Here is a 26,238-nt window from a genome sequence, read left to right on the forward strand (position 1 = left end):
AAAACACAGCCATTGTGCTCCAGGTGAAGCTTGTGTCGCAGGATGTGGGTCATTGAGGCAGTCACGGGCTGGGATTGATTGGGTTATGTTGATTTGTGTTACAGGGTGTGGGTCATTGAGGCAGTAACAGGCTGTGATTGATTAGGTTATGTTGAATTCCAGGATGGTGTCAATGTTGCCTCTCACTCAAGGGGGTGACTGCAGTTGTCCCAATTAATACAGGAACAGTCAGTAAAAACAGTCAAACCCAAGTCGTTCAGGGAGCAATTAGGTATCGAGACTTGGAGGTGTGAGGAGTCGCTGAGCCAGTTTTAGCCAGACCAAGGGGTGAACTGATAAGGTTCCATGACACCTAGCTCAGCACTCCCACACCCCTCAAACAACACAAGCTTCCTCCTGGAAAAATACTGGGCAGACCTGATTCTGACAGGGACAGTGGAAACCCCCCTGAAAGGGATTGGCTAAGGAGAGGGATAAAAAGACCTGAGACAGAACAGAGGGGGCTCCCGATTCCCACTGGATCCTGGAGACGACACAGGCAGCACAAGGGAAGCTGCAGAGTGCAAGACCCCGGAGGAACTCTGCAGAGACTTCTAATACCTGGAGGCAAGGATCTACTGGTTCAGTAACTGACGACAACGAGAGACATTGGCATTGAAACAGAGGTACTGTACAGACTTTTAACACCTGAAGGTGAGGAACAAGGAAACTGGCACAGCTAGCCGATTCAAACTGAGAGGAATGTAATACAGTCGCAGAGGATTTCTATTGTAACCTGAACAGAGACTGGGAAAATAGGACTGGGTGATACCCCTCTCCTCAAAGTGGGCCATCAGAGACTACAGGTACTAAGTAGAGACGTTCGAGTGACCTCTCTTTAATATTTTACAGGAAAGACTGCTGCCCCTCTGTATTCATTATGACCCTGGGAAGGACCTTTTGCTGCTGTGAATTCTGTTTTCGTTGTGTTTTTGGGTGATAGTGCATGTGAATGTAGTTGGAAAATAAAAAGGGCACTTATACAATACAAATGCTTGTCGCTGGTCTATGTGTGCATTGGTGATTCTAGGAGATAAACAGAACCTGTGGTAATGTAGAGGGGCCCTAGCACCCCGTTTGTATTGCTAGGTGGTATAGTCGTACACGAGGCAGGAACATCCCTCGCCCATAGGGTTCACCTTACTGTGACACCTTCTTCATCTATGTTTTTTGAGTGCACTGCAAACAATCTTAGTATCGAAGTGCCGTCCCACATAACCGATCTGAACAATCTGCTTTACAGAGGAGCACTGCCGGAGCTTACCGTTGGCAAACTGAAGACCAGGCTGACCTCTTCTGTGACTCTTGAACACTGAGTCTCAAGGTTGTGAATTCAAGCTCCACGCTGGCGGGAAATTCCATAGGTAATGATCACATTTTCTTGCATGCTTCTGTAGGGTTTGGGCATTTACTTGGACAATTATTAATTGTAGCAGTAAATCACAAAATTGATTCTTTTGATGGCTTTACAATCCAACCATGCGATATAACTCAAACAACGCACAAACACAAGTACTAATACACGAGGATACATTTATTAATACATAGAATATGCATATAAACCTAACAGATCTTATCGAGAGGGTTATCAGAATACAAAAGGTATATATTCAGTCAGTTACAAAGAGTTACATATATCAAGAGGACATACATTCAGTATATCAATCATTTAGACCGTTTCTTAATTGAACTTGGTTATAACTTCTACATTAGATACTCAAAACAAGTACATAACTCTTAGGAATTAAATTGATATCAACTGGTTGGGATAACAATTGAATTCTCGAGCAGTAATGCAGTGAAGTTGAATACTCATCCAATCTCTGGGGATTCAGATCTCCTGCGGGCACAAAGAAACAGTTTCAGGCTGTTGCTGTCCAATCAGTACTCTCTGGCTCGGTGCCAGGCTGTGCTGTGCGGCTTGCGACGGTGCGCTGCTGATGCTCACTGACCGGCTAGTTAGTGTTGGCTTTAACTAGCAAAGTTTGCGCACAGGAGAAAAGATGACTGTGGGTCCCAGCAAGTCAGGAAGAGGACCGGTTCGTTCCTGATGAAGAGCTAGTTCTGAATAGTGATTCAGCTCTCCACAGTTCTGACCTGTTCACGAGGCCTGCTGCTGGTGTTAACCTCGGGTGGATCCTCTGGTTACTCTCTGGCAACCTCCGCTCTCGACTCTTAGAACAAAGGAAAGTTCTGGCACTCGAACACACTGGCTGTTCCGTGGTATTCCGGGTTGAGTCTCAGGATGGTCAGGAGGAACGCTGCGAGAATGTCCTGCCCTTGGGAGCCTTCTGCTCCTGGGCCGTCCTGCCCTGGAATTCTCCTTTGAATTCCCTTTAGAAAAGTCCACAGAATTCCACCAGGCCCTCTGTGTTGCCTGTTTTTACCTGGAGGAACTTCAGCTCATTGATTGGCTGAAAGTTCCATGGGCATCAGAGTCCCACGTGGGTTACTCGGCCCTACCAGTCCCTGATTGGTTGATTAAGGTGAGATATGAGTCACTTACTCCTGACACTTAGGAATGCAGTCCAGATGTCCATCTGGCACTCCCTAGACAGATAGGCACCAATGGATGACCATTGATCATGATAGCCAGGCTTAGCTAAGTGCATCCCCCTTTGGGAGCTGTCCCTTATCAAAAGAAAACATCTTTAAATCAGCCTGCATGAAAAGCTTCTCTGTGGTGCACCACAGAGATGAAGAGAGAGATGGGGCCTCATTTGGGAAAGCACAGCAACACTTAATTCTGTCTTATTAACAAGCATTGCCGCTACATATCCCCCCTTTTTGAAGGTCACGAGGTCCTGAGGCGTTGTTGCCTTCAAAACAAAACAGAGTTAAGTGATGTCCCTTGCCATTAGAACATTAACCTTAAATGTCCACATTACTCCTCGAGAATTCATACAGGAACCAGCATTGGGAACAAACAGGATGAATAACATCTGGAGTACGTATAAACAAGGTAGGAGACATCATCTCAGTCTAGGAATTACACATCAGGAAGTTCACTGTCAGTATCTGATACCTCTGTAGTAGATATTTGGGGAGAAGTCACTTCCTTTCTTTTGACATTCTACCTTTGAGTCATTCGTGCTACCCAGAGTATATCTTGATGTCAGAGTACAACAGTCAGAGTACACTGTCAGTCATGATCCAGCTACCCGGCAGTAGTGTTACAATAACACCAGTTCCTGTTCCCAGCCCCCCGATAAACCACAACACCTGTGTTGGGTATCTGCTAGGGTGGTTTGGAGGTTTGTTCCATTAAAGCAACCTCTTCAGGGCTTACTGTTTCTTGGATTTCTATCCAATTCAATAGTGTGGCACCTGAAGGCATCCACGACCTCAAGTTTGGTCTTATATTGTCTGGTTACAGACCGTACAGTGTTAAGTTCAAGCTGTACTATGGCCTCCTCGGGAACTTGCAGGAAAACTGTTTGATTAGGTAGCTGCATTGCAGTAGCTGTATCATGCCTGTCACAAGTCATAGTGTCAGTTAAATGTGGTGTCCTGACCAGCCATTTACTTCCCACCTGCACTTCATGGGGTTCATTAACCTCCCTCTGCTCGTTAGTAGTTTTACACCCTTCATTGGTGAATCGTTTAGACACAGCCAATGGATAGCTTTGGTAGCCATACCCATCTCAAGATTTGGAACCAAATTAAATCTTGGATTGCCTTCTGGGTGAGCTATGAGCGATGGGGTTAATGTCACATACTCCTCTACTGAGAAGAGTAGAATCAAGTGGGTTGGGATTTGTGCCATGGTTAGACTGGCTACAGTGGCACTAAGCCCCCATAACAGGTCTTGTGTCAACATTCTGGCATGTTGCACACAAGCATAAACCCATTGTATAACACTGGCAATCATGTCCACTGGTTGGGGGATAAGGTTTAACCCTGTTGCATAGAAAGTTGCCTGTAGGGTTTTCCCTAAGCTTTCCAGCCTTTGCTGCTGTCGATACAGTCTGTCACTACCCTCTGGCATCTCTGACACCTGCCTTCTTGGGGCAGTCAGGGTGAGAGTGCCAGTAGCACACAAACCTACCAGAAAAAGCAAACGTGCAACAGTGGTGGCAGCAATCAGTCCTCCCAAAAGTCTTTTCAGGTGGCTGATCCCAGTCATCTCCTTCTGAGTGATTGTTGCCTTTCTAAGCTGGTGCAGCACCTTGGCTGAGTGGTCATCTGGAGCACCTGAGTGATCTGGGATTGTTATCCCATACTCACTGTTCAGGTCCACCCTGCACACCTCCTGATTGAGGAATCCCTCTATCGGTATGTTTACAATCGTTCGCTGGGCGTGGGTGTAGGACACCTGCTCGCTCCCCCCTTCCCTCGCTAGGGGTTTAGGGAGCTGCCCCAGCACTGGGATAGCTAGTTCACTGTCTTCGAACTCGCTATCACCCACCAGGCCCATGTCAGTGAGGGCGGGGATTCTGACACCCCTCTTTGTGATGTCCTGCACTGGCAGGCGGGTGGCTTGACCATCCAGCTCCAGTCTGGGTGAACCACTGTTGGTCAGACTCAGACTGACAGACTGGGCTGGTGGCTGTAAGAAAACCAGCTCGGCTTTCATTCCCTGTCCCTTCCTGGGGACTGGGTGTGTTGGAAACCCTGCTGTCAAGGCAGGAACAATCAGGTCAGTCTCACTCACTACCTGGTAGTTGTGAGAAATAATGTTACCTGGCTGCAGGTTCCCTGGGTCACAGCAGAGGAAATCGGCATCTGGGATCAGGTGTGTCCACAGCGCAGTAGTCTCAGCGTCCAGCTGGACCTCCTGTCTAACCTGTGAATATTGCACCAGGGGCACCTGGTGGTGGCCCTGTGACAGCTGCTCAAGCAGATCCTCACTGATAGAGGACCTCTCAGGGCTAAAGGCGAGGGCTACATCACCAACCTGCTCTCCTGCCATCAAGATCCCTTCCACCACTGCGAGGTGGTGGTCCTGACCCCTCTTGGGTGCCAGGGTGCAGAGGGAAAGCTCCTTTTCATCGCCAGGTGGGGAGATCTGCTCCTCTTTAGGGATGTAAAAGGGGTGTGCTTTACCTGGTGGATCAGGCGGCTGCTCGGAGCACTGCTCCTGTGGCAGGGAGGCTGTTGTGACCTCAGCCGGGACATGACTTCCCTGTATATCTGGGGAACAAGAAAATATTTGTATTTCTTGTCCAGAGGGAACAGAAGGAATCTCCGCATTGGCTTCTATGTTCGGTGGGCACTGTGTGAGCACAGTCTGCCTCTTGGCCCCCCTTTCCTTCTGTACAGAAGGCTTAGGAGCCTTGACCTATTTCCACACTTTGCCTTTCTGGTGATCCACCAAAGGTTCCTCTCTGAGTCGCATGCCCTTTTCTTTTTCAACCCGTTTGAGCTTGCTGTGTGACATCAAACACCTTTCAACCTCAGTGTCAATCAGTGTCTCACTGTGTAAGACATCTCCCATGGCAGCCTTGAGGTAAAAGCTTCTTGCGTTTCCTCTGTGTTTTACTGCCTGCTCTGTGATTTCAGGGGTGGAGTCAGCACTCGCTGGGGAGTGGCTGACCTCATCCAGGCAGGAACCCTTCCGCTCAATCAGATAGACTGAGGGAGGGAGCTTTATCTAACCCTTTCCCTCCCCCGGTGTTCTCATGACACTTAGAACGCTGGGTGCGGTCCTGTGTGCCTGCTTTGGAATGGGGCTTAGCCAGCTCAGGAGCCTGTGCTCCTTCGAGCAGGAGGGAATTAAACCTGCTGGCTCTGACAGCGAACACAGTTGCTTTAGCAGCTTTTTGCTTAGAGCGACTTTGGACATCATACTCCCAGGCTTTCTGCATGAATCTCTTAATATCAGTCATTTTCATGGTCTGTGCATCTGTATGCATTAAGATCATCTTTCTGATTGATGGGTGGAGATTCGCAATGAATAAACCCTTGAAATGTGTGTTCTCTTCGCAACCCTCATCATTTCGCCCTGCAAAATAAGTTCGTCTATGTCTCTCGTAATATTCGCAAGGGGACTCTGCTCTCTCGTGCTTAATGTTAAGGGCGGTGGCTATTGCAGCAGTTGGGTCAATAAACGCACTGTATTCTTCGATAAGTGCTTGACACAGCTCCTCAAAATCATTACAGACTTCTTTCATCTGCCTAGCCATCCACTCATGTACAGCTCTGCTGGTAGTTTTCCTGACCAGAAACACTTTCTCCTGTTGTGTGGCGTTTGGTAGGTACTGCAGGGTATACCTGAGGTCTTGAATATACCTCTCGATATTATTCTCTGACACTGTGGGGTCAAATCTCTCTATGTCCTTCGCTAGCTCTCTCAGAGAATGGAGGTTTATTCTCCTAGCTTCTCCGCTGACGGAGATATGGCAGAGATCGTGGTCAGACCTGTCGCTGCTAGAGAGAGTGCTTAATAGCGACTCGAATTCAGACCTTTTAGCAACCATCGTTAAACTTAAGAGTATTACTTTTAAGTACGAAATCACAGTTTTACCACAGAAAACCACAAGATCAAGTATGCAATCAACCCGGTAGATCGCAAAAGATCACAAAACAATCAAGCACTGCTTAAAGAACAAGGGGAACTTTTTTCCTTTCGGCTTTCAGCACACTGTATTGTCGTGTATGAAACCCGCGGCGTTTTATGTGAATTATTTCGCTTGGTTGACTCATTTCATTCTTGCCATAGCCCACCCAGGGACGCCAATAAAAATGTAGTGTGCTCTTTGAAGGCACCAGTTCTGTAGGGTTTGGGCATTTACTGGGACAATTATTAATTGTAGCAGTAAATCACAAAATGATTCTTTTGATGGCTTTAGAATCCAACCATGCGATATAACTCAAACAACGCACACACACAGGTACTAATACACGAGGATACATTTATTAATACATAGAATATGCATGTAAACCTAACAGTTCTTATTGAGAGGGTTATCAGAATACAAAAGGTATATATTCAGTCAGTTACGAAGAGTTACATATATCAAGAGGACATACGTTCAGTATATCATTATATTCATTATATCAGTATATCATTCATTTAGACCGTTTCATAAATGAACTTGGTTATAACTTCTACATTAGATACTCAAAACAAGTACATAACTCTTAGGAATTAAATTGATATCAACTGGTTGGGATAACAATTGAATTCTCGAGCAGTAATGCAGTGAAGTTGAATACTCATCCAATCTCTGGGGATTCAGATCTCCTGCGGGTACAAAGAAACAGTTGCAGGCTGTTGCTGTCCAATCCGCGCTCTCTGGCTCGTGCCAGGCTGTGCTGTGTGGCTTGCGACGGTGCGCTGCTGATGCTCACTGACCGGCTAGTTAGTGTTGGCTTTAACTAGCAAAGTTTGCGCACAGGAGAAAAGATGACTGTGGGTCCCAGCAAGTCAGGAAGAGGACCGGTTCGTTCCTGATGAAGAGCTAGTTCTGAATAGTGATTCAGCTCACCACAGTTCTGACCTGTTCACGAGGTCTGCTGCTGGTGCTAACCTCGGGTGGATCCTCTGGTTACTCTCTGGCAACCTCCGCTCTAGACTCTTAGAACAAAGGAAAGTTCTGGCACTCGGACACACTGGCCGTTCCGTGGTGGTCCGGGCTGATTCTCAGGATGGTCAGGAGGCGCGCTGCGAGAATGTCCTGCCCTTGGGAGCCTTCTGCTCCTGGGCTGTCCTGCCCTGGAATTCTCCTTTGAATTCCCTTTAGAATAGTCCACAGAATTCTACTGAATCCCACTGAATCTTACTGAATCTCCCTGAATCTCTGTGTTGCCTGTTTTTACCTAGAGGAACTTCAGCTCATTGATTGGCTGAAAGTTCCATGGGCATCAGAGTCCCACGTGGGTTACTCGGCCCTACCAGTCCCTGATTGGTTGATCAAGGTGAGATATGAGTCACTTACTCCTGACACTTAGGAATGCAGTCCAGATGTCCATCTGGCACTCCCTAGACAGATAGGCGCCAATGGATGACCATTGATCATGATAGCCAGGCTTAGCTAAGTGCATCCCCCTTTGGGAGCTGTCCCTTATCAAAGGAAACCTTAAATCAGCCTGCATGAATAGTTTCTCTGTGGCTGCACCACAGAGATGAACAGAGATGAACTTAATTCTTTCTTATTAATAAGCCTCGCCGCTACACTGACATTTGCTCTGCTTTAAGTAATCAATGAAGAACACAATGTGCTTCACTAGACTCCGGTCCAAACAGGATTAAAAGCCAGCAAGTATACCTTTTCAAATTGACGTCAGCAGGGACTAGATTGGCACTTTAACCAGTGCCTGATTGGCTCAGTCAGTAGAGCATGGAACTCTTTATCTCAGGGTTATGAATTCAATTTTGGGTGATACAGGTGTTCTCATTAATTAAGTTTCCTGTTCATCTTTGACCATGTTACATCTTGATGGTGACTCAAATTAAGAAAAAAAGGACTGATCTAGCTCCTCATCTGAGTAGATAAGTCATAGACTCCGTAGATAACCTATTCATACCAAGCACTTGGATGCAGCTTCACCTATCACAACTAGTATTTAACATTATAATAGCTCCTGTCTATTTACACTATAATTTACACTAGTGTTTCCTTAAAAATTGCTTGTAAGAATGAGACATTACACATGTATTCCAATAAAATAAATAGTATTAATCTTTTCACTGTAACAGTTTCACTGTGACTTGGCAGATAACTGGCAGTGATCAATAACCACACCAAAAAATATGGGAAAGCAATGGGGAAAATCGACTCTTCAACATGTGGAAATGTATTACTGAGAGGAGGAGTCCTTTTCTCTTAGGTCAACACTCTTTGTAAGAGTCAATTCTCCCAGCTCACATCCCTGGGTTTCCGTAGTGTGCCTGCAAAGAGTGATCAATTTGAGACAGGTAAACGTCCTGATTTTATTTAACAAAGCTAGATGCACATTTGCTAATGCTGCCTTCATTGTAATAGGCGGTTTATTTCTCGAAAGCATGTTATGTAAAAAAAGAAAAAATGAAAACATGGATAACAATCTTTCAAAGCTAAAGATTTTACTTTTGAGAACTGGACATTTTATGTTTCTGGGTGCTTTTCAAATGCTGGTTTTAGAACTTTGCTGTGCTTCAAGCATAATTTTTCACCTTATAAACTGGGTATTGAGTGTTAGGGTTAGTGTTTTTTATTTTGATGACTTAGTAAAATGTCTGGAATTTTTTCACTTTGATATTATAGAGCACTTTGTGTTGATGAGTGCAACAATTCTCAGTTAAATACATCATGGTTCCATACTGTAACACAATAAAATGTGAAAAGGCCAAGGGGGGTGAATAGTTTTTATAGGCACTAAACGTATTACAAAAATATAATGCTTCATTTTATGGAAACTTCTTACTATAACCACCAACACACTCGCTGTTTAAGCAATGGGGGTTTCACAATCCTCTTTCTCACTGGTAATGTTATGAGCAGGAAAAGCACCATTGAAAATGGATTTCAATCACTCAAAACTAATAGTTGTCACACCCTCTACAGCTAGAGGGCGCTCCCACTCTGTCCTGTCCTAGTTTCCCTGTGCTTTGCTTGTCCTTCTGGTTTGTCTTTGTCTGGGGCTATATATTTCCGGGTCACCCTTTCCTCCTCATTCAGTATTGAGGGTTCATATGTCTTCAGACCTGCCTAGCACCAGGCCATCTCCTCCGCGACCTGAGGACTTAAGTTTCTACCCGACATCATCTGACCTCCTAAACGGGCTAACACCCGTTTTGCCACTACACATAGGGCCTATTTTGCTCTCCTGGCCATTCCACGGTATGCCCTTATAACATCCGTGACAGTAGTTCCAACGCTGTGCTGCCCTTTTAATTAACATTGGCTGTAACAATGTGTTGTTTTTGTCTCTTAAAGGGTCTGCTCCTTTACTCCGTCTTGCCAGTGTCGTATAGAATTGAGTACCCATAAAATCTGAGACCCCTTTCAAAGTCTGCATGTGCAGTGGACATAAGAGGCTTGGCGCGTGTCGCAATTGTTGCCCTATCTACTAAGCCCATCCTCCAAGTTTGCACTTCTGTGATGTAGTCTCACAGGCCTGAGAGACATAGATTTCACACATGTAATTACTTATAAAAGCCAACAAACCTTTTCTGAGTGGTCTAAGGCTCTGTGTTAAGGTTGCAGTCCCCCTGAAAGCTGGGGTTATAGTCCTGACGTTATACTTCAACTAATTCTCAGTAAATAGATCTTGCAGTACTCTGAGTGCCAGCTAGCTATGGAACAAGTGCGCTATAAAGACAGAAATTACACATTGTTTGTGAGGCTGTGTGCTCCTGTATGGTCTAGTGGTTAGGATTCTGGATTTTCACCCAGGTGGCCTGGGTTAAACTCCCAATAAGGGAAACTTTTCTCTTCCCTTATGTTTTCCAAATAAGCAGCTCAGTGTAGAAAAGAGCCCCGTTAAGCACTGTCAGGAGAGCTAAACTTTTGATAAAAGAGATCGCTTGTTTCCTCCTGCTTTCGAACTGAAACCCTTCAGTGTGTTAAGAGAACGTGAAAATCACTACACTGCACAAGGTGGGGAGGAGTGACTTGCAGAGAAAAGGACTCAATCCAGGAAAATATTTCCACATTCTGGAGAGGAGATTTTTTCCATTCCCCCACTTTTGCAGCCTGACCTCCTCTATTTCTAGAGATCTGTAGAATGTGGAGAAAACGTTTGAAGTTGTTACTGCTACCTCCCCTTGCTTTGAACAATGTGTGGAGTTGTTTGAGTCAAAAAGAGTGATAGTTCAGGCCCATGGGAAGATCCATATTCAACTGTGCATGTTGTTTTGTTCTCAGAGTTTGCAAAGATGGAGGACATTCGCACCTGGCTAAGCCAGTATTCTATAGTCCTTCATGGAACTGAGTTCAGAGGTGCTGACGGAATAAAAACAGGAGGTTGAGGAACATGGGGGTGTTCAAAGGCATTGAGGTTCCAGTCAAGGGAGCAGGTAGCCTGGCCCTGTCCATTATTAGAGCACTATAACCTAAAGAGATGGTTTCATATATATTGTTTTGGGTATTGTCATGGAAATATAACTATCAAGGAAGCCACAAAAGAGAGTTCTCACCTGAGTAAGATCTTTATTTCAATATTGCAATATTGGGAGCCCTGCTGCCACTTCGCAAAGTGCAACCAGAGACTCAATTTGTTACAAGCAGTACAGGGTTTTTATAAGACGTTGCGCTGTAAAAAAGTTCAGCACTTGGACCCTTCTAAAACTTCCCCTTTCTCTAAGAGAAAACAGATTACATCATAGAGCGAGAGAAGAAAAACTAGATTTGTTATTCAAAGCTTATCAGTTACTTTCAGCTAATTCTAATGACCCAGACAGCATATATTGTTTTGGTACATTGTCTTCTAAACTAACCTAAACAGTGTACTTTGTTGACGAACTGTTTTCTAAAATTCTGTAGCACAGCAGTTACATCCTTGAAATATATTATCTAAAAGCACCAATATATTTCTCTACATTTTTAAGAATCAATTTACTTATTAGATTTCCACTTCAGTATATTTATTAAAGTTTCCTATTTTGTGATTCTTTGTATTTGTTTGTGAAATTAAAATAGTTCTTAAAAAATAAATGGAAGGTTTTTCTGAAGTCAGAAAGCCAATTTATTTGGTGGAAAAACAGATTGGTGAAGCTCCAACAAATAAATCCAGTTTATTTGTTTACTTTTTTTTCTGAAACAACTGAATTAGATGGTGTGCTAATATGCAACCTAACACCAGTGTGAATAACTAGAAGAGGGGAGCAGCGCTATTCCAGACCATGGGAGCTTTGTGATTGGCTGGCACAGATCTCTAATTTGCATATCAGATTTGGAAATATAACACTAAATTTAGTGGATTTAATTTACACTCAAGAGTCACCTACTGTGTATTGCCACTTCATTTTTTTTATGAGTAGCTGTGATTACCAGTTGACAGCTTTTATTTGTTTAATTTTAAATTGTTTTGTATTATCACGCTGAATGGCCTGTACTCGAGGTTTGGTAGGGTATATGTGTTTTTGTTTTTTTTCACCAACTGGATTTTTTGCTCTTTTAGTATTTGTCTAGAAGGCTTTCTGAAGTCAGAAAGCCTGTTTTCTGGTAAAAAAATAGATGTGTTTAACAATAATTTTCAAACAATTTAATTGGGACTTTTATGAATAAAAAGATCTTGTATGATAGTTTCAAGAACACTGCTGTTGTCAGCTGACTTTTAGTGAAGCTCTTTCCTCTGGCCACCTGCACAGAATTTTCTTGTGCCTTTAATTTCAAGATGTAAAACCTAACAAACAGTTGCGTTTGTTCATGTATATTTCTGAAACTGTTAAATGAACTACTGTGTGTAAATCTGCAAATGTTGTTTGATAGGATGCTGGATAAGCAAAGTACTTTCTGATTGGTTAGCCAGATATCATATTTGCATACAACATTTGAAACAAAACCATGTGGTCTCTTTCTTATATGCACTGAACGTTACAACCACATTCTTCTACATCTTCTTTATGAGCAGGTTAGTTTGAAAGCCATTTTACACGTTTTGTGTTCAATTTGAAATGCTCTTACATTCTTGAAATCTTGTGTTAGGCAGGATATGTCAGCTTCAGTAAACTTTCTTTACAGGGTTTATTGTTCTTTTAGTCCTTGTCCTTCATATCTTATGAGAAGGTTCACAAGCTTATCTGTCAAACTACAATCTAATGGTTGTGTTTAAATTCCAGGTCATTTGTTTACATTTTTTAACAATAACAAGAAGAGGAGAGCAGCTCCATTCCAGACCATGGCAGCTTTGTGATTGGCTGAGCCAGATCTCTCATTTGCATATCAGATTTGGAAGAATAACACTAAACTCTCTTCTTGCATGGATTTAATTTACACCCAAATATCACCTACTGTGTATTGCCACTTCAGTTTTTTATTAGTAGTTAGGATTGCCTGTTGACAGGTTTTATTTGTTTAATTTTAAATGGTCTTGTATTATCACCCTGAATCGCCTGTACTCAAAGTTTGGTAAGGTACATGTGTTTTTGTTTCCTTCAGGAAGTGGAATTTTTGCTCTTTTAGTATTTGTTTAGACGGTTTTCTGAAGTCAGAAAGCCTAGTGTTTTGGTGAAAAACAAACATCTGTATTAATATTTCTCAAACAATATGAATAGGGTCTTGCATTTGGATATCTTGATATAGCTGTGTGCTTCTGTAGTATTCCTGGTATTTGACTGTGGTTACTTGGGTTCAACCTTAGGTGTGGGAACGTGTCTTTTTCACCCTTTAGTTTCCAATTGATCAGCACAGTATAGAAAATAGACCCATAAAGCAACGTCAGCAGTGACAATTGTGAGAAAAGTGATCACTTGTTTTCGCCCGCTTTCAAACAGAAACCCTTTGCTGTGATAAGAGAATGTGGTAACCACTACACTGCGCAAGGTGGGAATGGGTGACTTGCAGGGAGTGTTGAACTTCGAGAAAGGACTTCTCTCAGGAATATATTTCCACATTCTGAAGAGGAGATTTTCTCCATTTCTGTAGTCTGACTTCCTCTATTGCTAGAGAGCTGTAGAATGTGGAGTCACCTATCCAACTCTAGAAACAGTGTGTAGGTAACAGGTTTGTTACTGCCTGATGAGCACAGTAAATTAATACAGCAGAAGACTGTGAGTATTTGAAGAGAATTAACAATGTTCTACGTCTCGCCACGTTCAATGCTGCTGTCATTTCTGTAATATTGTGATTATCACTGTTACAACCCCAAGTGTCTATGGGTAAAGGGGTGTAACATTTAGGATAATTTTTGGAAGCAGGTGGGTTCTGGTGAGGGACTAGGAAGCGTAATAACAAGGGTTGGTGCAAAGGTGATGATTTTAAGTTGAATAAGTGACTGGTAGGACACAATATCACACAGGGTAAGGAACTAGTGTGGTGCCAAAGAAAAGAAAATAACAAACAAAATGGAGCTGGCTAGGAAAGTGAGGGAAAGCTAATCTGACTACAGAAAACCCGAAACACACGGTCTTCGGCATCTTCAACACCCTAGCCAACCTCCACTGACTACCCAAAACCATACAAGACAAATGGCACTCACCCGTACTAAACTAGTGTTAGTAATACAAAATCAACTTAGTGCGTAGAATGTACCCAACAACCTAAACTAAACTATACACAAAAGTTCACACAAAAACACAAGTGAACCAGGAATACAAATAAGGGAAGAGAGTAATCAACAGGAAAAGTGTACAATAGAACACAAAGGTTGAACATATAACACATTAGGGCAAGGTAATGGCAAAACAAGGATAACACAAACAAACGAAAGTATAAAGAAACTAACAGAAACCAACAACACAAGAAAGCCGAAGTTATACGAAAATACACACACAAAGCAAAACAAACCAACAAAGCCGAAACAAAATCAGAAGCGAAGCGATAACCAAAACAAAATGAAGCGAAGCAAAAACGAAGCAGGACCAAAGTCAAACGAAAGGCTTCTCCTTCCTGAAAACCTCCATGTTATATGCTGAATAAGGTGCAGTCTGATTGGCTGAGAGGCTGATTGATGATGATGTCATACGGAACAGTGCTGTAATGGTGGGCCAATGGGGAAGGGAGAACAATCAAAGGTCAGCAGTGTGGAACATAACAAAAAAAAAACACACACAGACCACACACTGGGACGTAACAATCACATTCATCACACATGCGCAAGATCCCCTGTTTGAAATCAGGCAGAAACAGGTGTCTTTTTATCCGCTCAAGTTTTGTACTTCTGCCAGTGTTTTATGGATCTTGTTTCTCTTATTGCAAGAACACGCATTTACCGTGTCATTCATGATTACGCCAAACAGCCAGAAGATCATGGCACCTTTCAGATAGTCATTCCTCTCCTTCCTAAATATCCCTATAGACAGGCCATTTCAGCAGAACTGACAAACGTGCCAAAGCAACCTGATAAGACCAGGTCCTTGGAGTCACTTCTCAGTCAGTTACTGCTGCCGAAATGCGAGCCCTTCCTCCAGCCTGAAGAAGTTGATCCTACATTACTCATATGGAAAATGTATCTACCAGACCTCAGAGAGCTAAGCTGGATCACTTCCCTTCTGAATGACATCTCAGTAACACTCTACCACTCCTCTTTGTGCACTCATGCTGGAACAGTGGGTGGCTAATGCAGACAGCATTATTATTTATACTTACTCATCAAAAGAGGATAGCTGAGAAAAACGTGACAGTATTTAACCTAAATGGCAAACAACAAAGACAGCTTTGCAGCCTACGCATGCTGACGCAGCTACCCACCTGAACTACTACCGCCTACAGCTGCTGCGACCCACTATGCCTTTCTCCAAATCTTTTTCTAGATCTCTTCGTCATACCTTTGCCTACTGCCCTGTCTCTCTCACACCTGAAGAAGGCTCCACGGCCGAAACGTTGTGTTCTCTTTCTTCTTTTTTTCAGCATGGAATAAACCTATTACTTGTTCCTAAATAATAATAATACTATTTAAATACATACAGGTCTTACTTAATATTATTTTGATTAAAAATAGTACGTTAATAAGCAATAAATGGCACATCAAAATATTGTGAAGGTGAAGATCATACAACATCAACTACAAATGTGGAAATTTAACAATTTTAGGATTATAAATTGCATGTAGCACATTAACAACACTACAGTTATGCTAATGTAACAATAGTGTAAGAAAATCCTGACCTAATTCCTTTCAAATGCTGATACAAAATGTGAATGATTTCAGAGTTTTGGGTATTGGGTCTCCTGATAGAGATCAGAGATGAACTGAGGCGTGTGGGAAAGTGTACAGAACAGGTGGACTCCCAATTCCACATCAAGAGGCTGAGCACAATGGAAGAGTCCTGTACACACAAGCAAGTCTTTGACAACATGGACAATCAAAACCTACTGGTATGATATTATATTCTCTCTGTGGTGTGGAAAATATTCACTACTAGTATTCTAGGTTACAGATAGGTCATTATATGACAGCTTACATCTGATTAATAGAATCCACCTCTGGCATACTTTCTTTTTTTAGTTTATAATGTATAATCTTGCTGATCTTTTAATGCCAAAATAAAGTGTTTTACAAAAAGCTCCATGTTCTAAAAAGTTACTACAACTTTTGAACTTTGAAATATGGTCACTTTGTATTCTATGACTGAGCAAATACTGTAGAAAAGTGCAGTTAATATGTGAAAATGTGTAATGGGTATGTCTGATTGGTTGATTTGTGAAGATCTAGTAGTAGTTGATGATTAGCCATATGTTGATTACAATATTGTATATAATGTACTATAATTTGTGACTACTTAAATTACCATCAGCTGTGTACCTCCAGCTGACCTGTAAACAAATATATGAGAGAGGTATACTGAGACGAGAGGAGCACTGAAGACTTGAAAAAGCTCTCGCATTAGATTCTGTGTTTTTGTTGTTCCCCAGATTTGTTTTTAATGTTTTGTTTTCTTTTTCTTTTGAAGTTGTTGCGTTTGGTTGTTTTTTTTTCATAGTTGTTAGACTACTACAGGGATTTACCTAGGTTCCTGGAAGACTTCTCGTTTTGTGTTTGTTGTGTTTTCGGGTTACAACATTTTATTTTCTATTGATAGGACCCCACGCATTACTATGGGAGTAGTTAACTTTAGTTCTTACATTGCACCTGAAATTACCACATAAACTACTACTCTGTTTCCCTTTTTTTAAAAGGCACAAGTGAAGTTTGTTTTTCCTTGCTGCTGATTGGTAGCTACAATGGGTCAATTGCAATAAACTTATATACAATAAACTCCACTGAAATTTGTCAGCAGCTCTGTACTAAACCTGTTCTCAATTGCAACAAACCTAAAATAACAGCTGCTGCCCATTAGATGTTACTGCATTAGGAGTCTAGCTTAAACCACCTCTTCATAGGTTTTAAGCAACTCAGTAGCGGACTAAGCAGAACAATTGATCACATTAGAACTGTCTTGAATGTAATGGAAATAATGTACTCATTAATTAACAAGCTTATGCACCACTTGCTTGAAAATTATTATTATATTTAACTAAAATTGCTTTCCAGACACCACAAATATTCACAATGAATGTTATCATAACACATCTTTAGTAATACAAATGTTATTTATTAATAATTAAGTTCCATGTATATCTTTATTAGTAGCTGTATTACAAGTAATGCATATACAGTCTTTATTATAGTTAGTTTTCAGTTATCCTGGGGAGGGAAGAGAATGGAAATTAAGGAAATAAAAATGTAAAGGGCTTTTAAGTCTTCAATGTGTTCTGTCATAGCTGTGTGTTGTCATATCTGGGTGTTAATTTAGTATATTTGTTGTATTATTTATTGTGATTTGACACTACACTTGTGTTTCTCAGGAGAAAGCAGTAAGATTTTTTTTTATTTGAGGGTACAGAAAATTGTATTGTACGGCCAAATGTAAGGTTACATTAAGAAACCCTTATTGTTACCTTTTGCAACGTTATTTATTTAAGACGGTTCTTCGGAATAGTGTCCCTTACGTATCTGTGACTGCAGTCCAACAATAACGGTGCTGAAATAGCCGGAATGTGAGGGAAGAAGATGGAGATGGAACAGGAGGCTTATTCAGTCGATAGAAAGGTTGTGTCGGAATGAACACACTACGGTTATGGTATTGGGTTTAAGAGCATTACGATCCTACAGTCTCCTGATCCATAATCAGATGCGTTATCCAGTGCACCACTGGCCCTTGTACCGCATTCCTCAAGTGCACCACTGTGAGCTTGCACCACTACAATAATAAATCGCCCCAGTCCAAATTTTCTCAATAAGGTGCATGTTTTCTATGTGTATTTAGTTAAACAGTCTTTCATTTTGTCTGTTTTAAAAATTGCATCTCTTAAAAACAGACAAACGAGTTTATGTGTCGCGCTGAAATTCACACATGAGGGAATTCAAACGAAAGAAATCACAGAAAAGATATCGCGCTTAAAAAGAAATCCAGAGTGCAGACACCGGTGATAGAAAACAGAGCTTCATACGATGCATGAGATGCTTTACCTCTGAACTAAACTCGGCTCTTTAATCGTGTTAGGAAGAGTGAATAGCCAACAGTGTACATTTTAAAAATCAAAGCAAGACAATGAGACAAGAAGAGAATTCGGAACACGAGCCTCTCTTTCATTGTTTAATGAGCTTTTGATGAACGCCTAAGTGAAAGACAAATTCACTATTTTCACTTTGTGATTAAAAAACACTTTTATCACACGTTAAGCACTCCTGATGGTGTCGAATAGTTCTCTTTTCTACCCTCATCATTTGAGGATCCCCAGCTAAAATATCTTTTTAAACTACAACAAAATTGCAATATTTTGAATACTATTTAAGTTTACATAGTCACATTCCCGGTGATATTGACTTAGGCACTCAACTATTAACTTCTTGTAGTTAGCCAAAAGTTTGAAATCTCTGCAACTATCAGGATGCTTAAAGACATCCAAAGAAACCCCATCATATTTAGGGGAGATGGTGTTGAGGTCAGATTAATTTGAAATGCGTCTCTGGGGACTTTTGATTTACCAACGTTATGTTTAACTGAAGGATATGCTGACTGACTGTGCCATAGAAACTAACGCACATCACCTTTTTTCTACATTCACAGGTTTTTGACTAAAGACAAAAAAAACATTTTTGTTTCCTTGCCAGCTGGCAGTAATTCCTCTGCACTGACAAAACAGATGAGTATTTTATCTTTCGCAATTTGTATGGATTTTTTTAAAAACAAGTTGCTCCAAAAATTAAATGAACACTTCCATTAAATTTAATGTAGAAGCATGTTGCTGTCCATAATGATAAACTGTGTGGCAAGACAGGCACCACTGGGACTCAACCCCAGGATCTCCTGTTTACTAGGCAGGCACTTTAACCAACTAAGCCACAGCATTCTCGCATCCTAGTGTTAATCCCGCATCAGCAGGGTCAGCTTGTCGGCACGCCTGTCTCCATTTGGTGGTTTGAGCTGACGCTGCCATGACGTTCCCATTAAATGCGACCAAGAATACTCCAACCGGCGCGCTGCTACGCCTGCTGTCGGAGAACTAAGCCACGGCACTGGCATCAAATATCCCTTTTACAGCCACTTGGACACATCTCAATTGCTCTGAGACACCTGTATTCAGTGTGCGCTGAGCCTGCTCGCTGAGAAAAGTGACGAGAAATGGCTTATGTCCAAGGAGTTCAATATGCTTTTTATGTTCAATGGGGTGTCCACTACAGCTAACACTGAAGCGCAGCACAGGCTCTGTGGTTTGACATCTCACAAGGTAAATGTTGAAATTGTAGGTGGAAGAGGAAAATTACCCTTGAGTATGGGGAAAGAGGCAACTCATGTCCGGAGGGGGCTGAAGTGTGTATGGAGGTGGCCTAGTGGTTAAGGCAATCTCCTCTTAATACATGATACTCTGCACAAGTAGGTTTGAACCCCATTCTCCTCGAGGAAGGGCTTTGACACATTTTGACCTTTTTAAACTTGGTGTGCTTTCGTTTTGTTTCTTCGCTCCTGTCCTACAGCAGTAATATTTCTATAGGTGTATGATCATGGTAGGCTGACAGCAGGAACACGTGGCCCACAAGCAGTGACAATATCAGAGGTGTCTGCAGTGTGTTGGTTTGTAAGCAACGATAAAATAACTTGACATGGAAGCAGGTGTGCCTGCATTAATACAGCTCCATCGAGAGGAAAAAGTAACACAAGAACCGACATAAATTCAACAGCACGTTTCTGCAGCTGAAAACAGAACATACTCCACGTGATGATTGAGCTCACAACCTCGGTATAACTCCACTATAAAAGCACCACAACCTGACCAATTGCGCTACTGGAGCAGCACAGCACAGTAGCACATTTTCCTCAGTGCACTCAAACAGTGCTTCTTCCCTAGCCTACCAGCTTCAAGACTTTTTTAAATTGATCAAAGATTCATTGGAAAAGGTTTGTTGATGGGTCAGGTGGGAATCACACCCAGATTCACTGCTTGCAAGGCAGCTATGTTCATCATTATACCCAGGACTGGCGCCAGGGGAATGATCTGTAGGGGGGGGGGGAGGTCTGAAATCCTGAGGGGGGTAGTGATATTTCGGTTTAAATGGAGCCATTGCAACCATCCAAGTGAATTCTCGCAAGCATGCCACTGATTAGTATTTCATGTTAGAAGATAACGACAAGCAATCTGGTATTTAGTGATGAAGAACAGTTCCACGTTCATCAGAACTCACGTGATTATTTTTGCCTGGAGCATCAACCATATGTGTTCATTTTTGCAACAACATCAACGGTAACGAGGTTCTGAATCATTAAGAAATCATTGTAAAACCAACAGAAAGTAGAAACTTCTATAACTACAGTCCTGGTTATATAACGATTGTAAGTATAAGGATAAACTACTGCAAGGCATTGGTCCACCTGAGCAAATAAGGTCATAATAATGTTGACACCCCAAAACATAGACACTATGTAACGTGCTGTTCCTGGACAGATAGCCCTCCTGCACATTAAACAGTCTGATGTAGTAACTGTGAATTCGGGGTTAGTGTAGTTATCTGACCATTGACAATTTATCCAAAACTGAGGGGGGTGGGACTGTTCAGTTGAGGGGGCGATTTTGGCATGCCAGTAACATTTTGACAAAACGTCCAAGAGTTACGAAAACACTTACTTTGTGTATAAAGTACATTGTGTACACACTGTAAGTTCAGAACGCGAGAAATACTGCTCAATATGGGATCCTGTCCAGGAATATCAGGGCTGTAAGGGGGTCAGATCTATAGATGTAGTAAACACATTAGTGGAGACAGTGTGTCTGCCCTCTGTGTGAGAGCCAGACAGGAAAAATAATCTGTGGTCTGGGAAGAAGAGACCCTCGTTGGAAGAGCGGTGCTTCTCACAGGAGAGAATGAAAAAAAATATTTTTCTCCTTGGGGGAATTAAAAGCACTTATGGGGAGTGGTGTGATGGTAGTGCATCTGATACCACATCAAAAGGTTGTGTGTTCAAATCATGTTGAGATCGGATGATGTATGTTCAGGTTCAGCTGGTGCCGAACCCAGGAATTAGACCATGCCGTTTGGTTTTATCTGTACACCACATATAGATAATCTAAATGACATAACAGAGCAGTACAGGACACGCATTCAGGAAATTACATAGCAAGTCATTTTGAACATGACAAGAGAAAAGGCACACTGCACATCCGTGAAACATCACGTCCGACTTTAGAGACAGTTACATCACAGAATGGAAGTTTCAGGCCCCTTTTTCATTACAGGTTCAAACTAACCTGAAAGTTACAGAGTTTTAGGTCACTTTTGTATTAAAATGTGTCTGAAGCCTATAAATATAATTTGCCCTTTTTTAAATTGTGGATGAAATCCAATCCCATGTACCAAGACCTTACAGTATATTCATGTTAATTAAAATGACTAATGCTATTGGACATTAGCTGGTGCTTTTTGTAACGATTTGCTATTTCATGCTGGAAAGAAGGAAACCTGACCAACGTTTGCTTTCAGGTGCGGTTCATTCACATAATGGACTTCTATTTCTGAGTAGCCTGATTTAAAAACACACGAACCCGGTAGAAGTCGAACCTCCAATCTCATGATGCAAAATCAGACGCGTTATCCATGAAACCACTGGCCAATCATGTAACTGAATTGCACCATGGTGAGTTCAGCACTGCAACTAGTAATTACTAGTAATAGTAATAATCCCATCCTAAATTTCTAAGTGAGAAACGTGTTTTCTACATTTTTATCAGTTTTAAAATATCATCTCTTTAATACAGACAAAGGGTTTGTGTTTCACTTTGAAATTCTGATTGATTTAGAATTCAAAGAAAAAGATGCTTTCTTCAACAACGCAGTGCAATTATGACATCTTTCACTCTACTTCTCTCTTGTAGTAAAGCAGACCTTGCAGTGTGAGCATTTACTCTAGTAAATTAGGTCATGTATCATGTTAAATCACTTCTTCAAAACAAAACATTCCTGGTGCACGTTTTCTCCATGAAAAAAATACATTTTTCCCTTACATGATTTCTCTTTTTTTTTCCATCAGAGTACAGAAAGAAGAAAAAAGGGAAAAGCAGTGTCGCAAAAAAACTCCATCGCCCTTGGGAGATGTCAAGCTCATCGGATATGAAAAGTGCCCAATAAAAGCAATTTCTTTTCATTTATCTTAGCGTCAGGGCTGCTATTGTGTGTAGAGGAGGCAACTTGCTCAGCCAGCAGACTCACCGCTTACTGAATACAGGTATGTTTTGAGTGTCATGCTGATCGTCTTATAAATGCAAAAGAAACTTTTAAAGCTGATAAAGTTTTCCATTGTAATTTGCATGTAGCTACAACGTCCCTGGAAGAGAGATTTTATCAGTTGCACGTAATCAGTATTTTTTACTTTTTGTTTAGTACTGGAAATATATATTTTTTTAATTTTTCTAAAGAAGATCTCAAGAAGTATTGCCAGGACCTACCTTTAGCATTCAATAGCGATATTAATGGATCAGAAATGTAAGGTAAATTGGTGATCTGAGCCAAAATAGTCCTTACACGCCTCCTGGAACAGTGTTCATATTCATAGCAAGTTATATTCTTTTTCAACCCCAAACGTTGCTATTGCATTAAGCTTTGTGTGACCATTAGAGGTTTCGGTAGCTTCTGGAGAGCGCACTTTTCCAAACTGAAACCTATAAGAACATTATTCAAGACGCACCATGTCCCAGAATCATTCATCGGGACTAGGATTAATATCAATGGAAAGTACTTCAAAATAAAAGATTTAACTGAAATATTAAAAGAGTAGGAAAGCATTTAAAGTAGAAAAAAATCAGTTCAGATGATATTTAATTTTTTGAGAAATGGGCACATACATCAGCTCAGTGAGCAGTGCGAGGTGCTCTTCTGGAGATGATGTTAAATTAGTTAAAATCATGTGATAGTTAAAAAAGCTTAATACTTAGTTAAACAGCCAGCACAAATGGTTGCGTTTGTGATTATGTCACTTCTCTACTACAGCAGCGTCGGTAAAAGACCCTCTGAAAGCAGTAAGGCTCTGCACAGCTGAATTCGTTGCTATTTGGAGAAATCCACAAACTCGTGTTTTTCATGTGCTTTAAAAGACAGCCATACTCACCGACAAAATAAAGACACTGCTGCTGATTTTTTCCGAAGCACAGTTGACCTTTCTGAGCCAATTGATGAAGCTCACCCAATGAATACTATAGCAGAAGGTGGAGGAAAGTGCAACTTTGTAACTATCACAACCACAGGAACAACTGCAAGAAGTAGAATCAATTTCCCATCGAATGGTGGTGTTGTCTGAGGTACGCGATGTGAGCGTGTGCAGAGAATCCCACAATCTCTTCAAAACTTGGACAAAGTATTTCTGATGGAGCGCTGTGCGCAAAGATTGAATAAGCTTTGCTCCTGCCGATGATTCTGCGTGAAAAAGCACAGCATTCAAGTTTCACAGACAAATGCACCATGCCTACTGTAGTGGCGAGGCTTATTAATAAGAAAGAATTAAGTGTTCTGAGCCTTCCCAAATGAGGCCCCATTTCTGTGTTCATCTCTGTGGTGCAGCCACAGAGAAACTATTCATGCAGGCTGATTTAAGGTTCCTGATAAGGACAGCTCCCAAAGGGGATGCACTTAGCTAAGCCTGGCTATCATGATCAATGGTCATCCATTGGTGCCTATCTGTCTAGGGAGTGCCAGTTGGACATCTGGACTGCATTCCTAAGTGTCAGGAGTAAGTGACTCATATTTCACCTTGATCAACCAATCAGGGGCTGGTAGGGCCGAGTAACCCACGTGGGACTCTGATGCCCATGGAACTTTCAGCCAATCAACGAGCTGAAGTTCCTCCAGGTAAAAACAGGCAACACAGAGAGCCTGAGAGATTCAGTAAGATTCAGGGAGATTCAGTAAGATTCTGGAGAGGATTCTGTGGACTGTTCTAAAGGGAATTCAAAGGAGAATTCCAGGGCAGGACGGCCCAGGAGCAGAAGGCTCCCAAGGGCAGGACATTCTCGCAGCGTGCCTCCTGACCATCCTGAGACTCAGCTTGGACAACCACGGAACGGCCAGTGTGTCCGAGTGCCAGAACTTTCCTTTGTTCTAAGAGTCTAGAGTGGAGGTTGCCAGAGAGTAACCAGCAGCAGGCCTCGTGAACAGGTCGGAACTGTGGACAGCTGAATCACTATTCAGAACTAGCTCTTCATCAGGAACGAACCGGTCCTCTTCCTGACTTTCTGGGACCCACAGTCATCTTTTCTCCTGTGCACAAACTTTGCTAGTTAAAGCCAACAGTGAGCATCAGCAGTGCACCGTCACAAGCCGCACAGCACAGCCTGGCACCGAGCCAGAGAGCGCGGATTGGACAGCAACAGCCTGCAACTGTTTGTTTGTGCCCGCAGGAGATCTGAATCCCCAGAAATTGGATGAGTATTCAACTTCACTGCATTACAGCTCGAGAATTCCATTGTTATCCAAACCAGTTGATATCAATTTAATTCCTAAGAGTTATGTACTTGTTTTGAGTATCTAATGTAGAAGTTGTAACCAAGTTCACTTTACGAAACGGTCTTAATGAATGATATACTGAACGTATGTCCTCTTGATATGTGTAACACTTTGTAACTGATTGAATATATATCTTTTGTATTCTGATAACCCTCTCGATAAGATCTGTTAGGTTTACATGCATATTCTATGTATTAATAAATGTATCCTCGTGTATTAGCACCTGTGTGTGTGCGTTGTTTGAGTTATGTCGCATGGTTGGACTCTAAAGCCATCAAAAGAATCAACTTTGTGATTTACTGCTACAATAAATAATTGTCTCAGTAAATGCCCAAACCCTACAGAACTGGTGCCTTCAGAGAGCCACTACAGTTACATATTTGGCGTCCCTGAACGGCCAGTTTTTCTTACACTACAGAACCAATTTTAAAAACAATTGCGGCACACTACGATTCACACTGACTCAAAAGTGATCACGGCAGATGTTGTTCCCTGCATAATGCTGAAGGGACCAAAGAGCATTGCTGTTGGGAACACAAAATGAGGTTTTTTTATGCCTTGATGTTAAGCTGACAAAGACTATCTTGAAACACCTAGTTCAGTCTCTCGACAGACTGCCAAGCAAAGCTTTTACCCATTGACGTCGCAATAGAAGGAAGGTCTTAACCCACCAACACTTAGCAGTGGCAAGATTCAAACCTAACCCAGCGAAGAAAATGGAGCACAAACCCAGCACTTAGACCACCCAGCCACACTCCTTACACCTTACTCTCTTGAGAACGTCGGGTGGGTTCAGCTCTTGTTGTGCGACGCGTGGAAATGACTGCATCTTCATTTTCCGAGATGTTTCCTATCACATCTTTGTCAGCTCTGAATAAAGTGCTTCTTTGGAGCAGGCTTCAGACCTTTTATTTTATTTATAAAGGAGGGCCATTCAGAAACATGTAATTCCTGTTTTAGAAATGCTTTGGGCGGTGTGTTTTATATAATGCACAAACAGTATTCTGATTGTATACTGTAGACCTGTGTAGCAATCATACTGGACGTGACTGGGATTCTGAAATGTTTCTTGAAAAGGTATTCAGGGCTGCTTGAATCTATAATAAAAAAGTGACCCGAAACTTCCAACCTTCCAATCACTGATGTCGCTCTCCCTAAACCTGTACGGGATGTTTTGCTGATGTGCAGTGTGCCTTTACTCCTGTATTAAAAACGACCTCTGTTGTTGGGCGGAGTTGAAGGAGAACTTACTGCACAGAAAAAGTACGTAACGATAAAATATTTCTGCGCGTGAAACACATCAATCGTTCAGCATTTCTAAAATGTTTAATTGAATTGACAAAGAAATCCTCTCCTTAAACTTCGAAAAGGATTATCTGTTGAGCCAGCAGGCGTAACACTGCAGTTGCCCGTTTCTCACAGGTGGTTGAAGTTGTGGATAACATTTAGCAGGTTTGGCACCATGGCTTAGCTGGTTAAGACGCCTCACTAAAAACCAGGAGACCCTGGGTGTGAATCCCAGCGGTATCTATTCGTAGACAACAGGCCACTCATTGTCAATATTTATGGAGCTTAATTTAAAGACAACGGGAGAAGCATGAGTTACAGCTTTCTGTAGCTGTTTTATATAGCGATGTATTGGTT

General features: G+C 41.9%; 2 non-coding genes across 2 annotated transcripts; both read left to right on the forward strand.

The window, feature by feature from the left end:
* Nucleotides 1-12,064: 12,064 nt before the first annotated feature.
* On the forward strand, nucleotides 12,065-12,122 carry LOC148669976 (U7 small nuclear RNA). The gene has a single exon (XR_015938979.1). It is a non-coding gene; the product is annotated as a U7 small nuclear RNA (small nuclear RNA).
* Nucleotides 12,123-13,068: 946 nt separating this feature from the next.
* Nucleotides 13,069-13,126, forward strand: LOC148669977 (U7 small nuclear RNA). Its single transcript, XR_015939063.1, has one exon. It is a non-coding gene; the product is annotated as a U7 small nuclear RNA (small nuclear RNA).
* Nucleotides 13,127-26,238: the final 13,112 nt, after the last annotated feature.

The sequence above is a fragment of the Lepisosteus platostomus genome, chromosome 5 (assembly GCF_059453375.1).
Source record: "Lepisosteus platostomus isolate fLepPlt1 chromosome 5, fLepPlt1.hap1, whole genome shotgun sequence".
NCBI classification, from domain to species: Eukaryota; Metazoa; Chordata; class Actinopteri; order Semionotiformes; family Lepisosteidae; genus Lepisosteus; species Lepisosteus platostomus.